Below are 2783 nucleotides of genomic sequence, written 5' to 3'. Positions count from 1 at the left end.
CATAGGAGAATGTATTTCATGTTGTGATGCTATACCTTTTTGTATGGTCATTTGTTCATGTGATTGCCCAATCATAGAATTGTAAGTATATGATGACCATAAAAAGTTGAAGTGTCAATTTTATGACATATAGTTTGTTGTCATATCAAAGAGGAAGTTTTGAGAGGTTGTGACCAAATAATGAAGGTGGTGTCATAAGATCATAGGTTTGATATTCAAAGGCAATGTTCTAATCTTATGAAAAGAAGGGTTTTGTGACATCATGAGGTATCTCTAGTAAGGGCACAAAGCTTTAAAAATTGGTCTCTAAGTCACAATCATAAGATTATAGGTGGGTGAAATGTGTCTAAAGAGTTTGACCAAGTGGTGTGCTCTAATTGGTCAAAGGTTCTAAATATTCAAAGAGGTCTCTAGTTGTTTGGTGGTTGTCCAATCTTCCCAATATCAATGGATGAAATTATGCCACATTGCAAAGCTATGGAAATATTATCCATAGTGACACAATGATGATACAACACATGTATAGGTGGGCCTAATCTTATGAGTTCCATTGTCATAGCATCACAAGCTTTAACTTTCAGAGGAGTATTGATTGATAGAAGCAAGTATGATTCATTCACTATCATTTAGCCAAAGGGAAAGGATATATGATCTTACACTCAATCGTAAGGTTACCAAGAAAAAGAGAATGGCATGAAATGATATGATAGCACCTTTGTCAAGAGATCATAAAGTAGAGTGATAAAGGATGTGATGATATGCTTCATTGTGGGGTCATATGGTCACACGATTGTGCATGTTGTAAGATTGGATGGAGAAAGAAGTGAAACAAAGATTTCATGAAAGGCTCCTTAAGTCTTGATCTTATGACAAAGGGTGTTCATGACATTATTGAGAGTCTCAGCAAGCCTTCCAAAGCTATGCCAAACTAAGTGTTTGTAAGATCTCAAGATAAAGTAGAAGGGGCCCGATGGCATGATAAAGACAAGATTAAGAGATCATAAATAATAAAAAGGGAAGGTGTGATGTTAAGATGAAGCCATAGACTGAAGATGTTGAGATGTTACAATGATACGACAAGAGCTCAGTTGTAAGATTGTAGGAAGGTAAAGGATATGTTTTGTTGCCATGAAAAATGGGATATCGTATGGTCATAGGAGCCATTTTTAGGGATTTACAATGCTATGATAAAAGATCTAATTTATGAAAATCATAGGATCGTAAAGATAGTGCTCTCCTTCTTGTGATGATATGAAAGGTTCTTCTTTGGGGCAAGTCATAAGGTTGTAGCATCATATCATTGCAAGTCAACTTGGTCATAATGAAAATACAACTAAGAAAATTTGAAGGGAGGCAAGTCCAACCTATCAAAAAATGATACATAGACCCAACTTGGTAGTCAATTGAGAGTTAATATTAAGGTGGTAGAAATGTTGATATAGAGAAGAACAGAGTAAAATATAGGTCAGCACCAAATAGAAAAATGTGTTGGTGGCTCGAGCAACATAGTTTAAATGGAGCAACCACCAAGAAAGTGGTAGAATTTTGAAATGTAGTTGCAGATTTTTTTTAAAGGTGAAATTAGTTAAAAAGTTGATGATTAAAGACAACATGAGCAACAAAATTAGTTAAGGCATTCATGTAGTGAGCACCCCATAGCATTTCATGACTATCTTCCTCGTGTTACCCAAATATAGAGAATGTAGAATGTAAATGTGAATATAAATTTTTGAAATATCTCTAATTCTTCCAATAATGTTTTGACATGTGCCTTCACATCTTAAGCTTGTTGCAATCCTTCTCTTTATAAGAATTTCCAAGATGTGGCAAATAGGCTGGCTGGTTGAATTCTTTGAGTTTCTATACAAAATTGATGTTTTCATAATCTCTTTTGTGTCCTTTAGAAGCTTTTTCTATATTTTTTCTCTACAGTTAGTTTGGAGGAATGTTGTGGAACTACCTTTGGAATCTAAATAAATGAATAGTTCATAAGTCCTTATGGTGACTATGTTGCTTAAATTATTGATATGATATAACTGTTGTGATTTATTTTGAATCCTTGATTCTGTGTCATAGTTTTATTTGCAAGTAGAGTTTTGGATGTGTTCATCTAGGTCATAAGTCATGAATCTATGCTTTATCTCAAATAGTTAACTATGAGTGTTAACATTCCCCTTAACATCTTGTCTAAAGTACTTTTGTTCTTATGAAATAGTTATGTATGAGTTTCTAGTGATCAATATTGTGCTTATTTCAACTATTCAGAAGTGTTTTATCATGTTAGTCCAACAATATCCTCATATTAATGTTTTGTGTATCACCTCAATTTACCTTTTGGCATTTATTTTCAAGCAATCCTTCTATCCCTTTCCCCATCAAGTTTAATTTCACTTTGAAGAAGTAAATAGGTGAACATCATAAGGAACTTTCTTATAACCTAAGGATTCACTCCTAACCTTGGTACAACCACTACACATAAGTGTCTCCATGTTACTCAAATTTGACTAAGTTAGAATCTAGTCTAGGTGCAACTTGTAGAGATAACAATCCTAGCACGCCTGATGGGATAGAGAAAAGAGTTTCCAATCTTTCTTCATATTTTCTTGTTGTTGTTGATGTGTAGAAAAATGAATCAACCTATTCAAAGGTAAAGGAGCATACATATCTCATGACTCTAACTATGGAAAGAAAGAAAAGTGCATATGATTTATGAGAAGAGTCCAGACAAGAGGTAGCTTTGCAAGTTTTGAATATAGAGAGTTGTCCCCACCTAGAAGAACAGG

This window comes from Cupressus sempervirens, chromosome 9, assembly GCF_028749045.1.
Source record: "Cupressus sempervirens isolate cs-2001-9-10 chromosome 9, ASM2874904v1, whole genome shotgun sequence".
NCBI lineage: Eukaryota > Viridiplantae > Streptophyta > Pinopsida > Cupressales > Cupressaceae > Cupressus > Cupressus sempervirens.
This window is presented reverse-complemented; position numbering follows the sequence as displayed.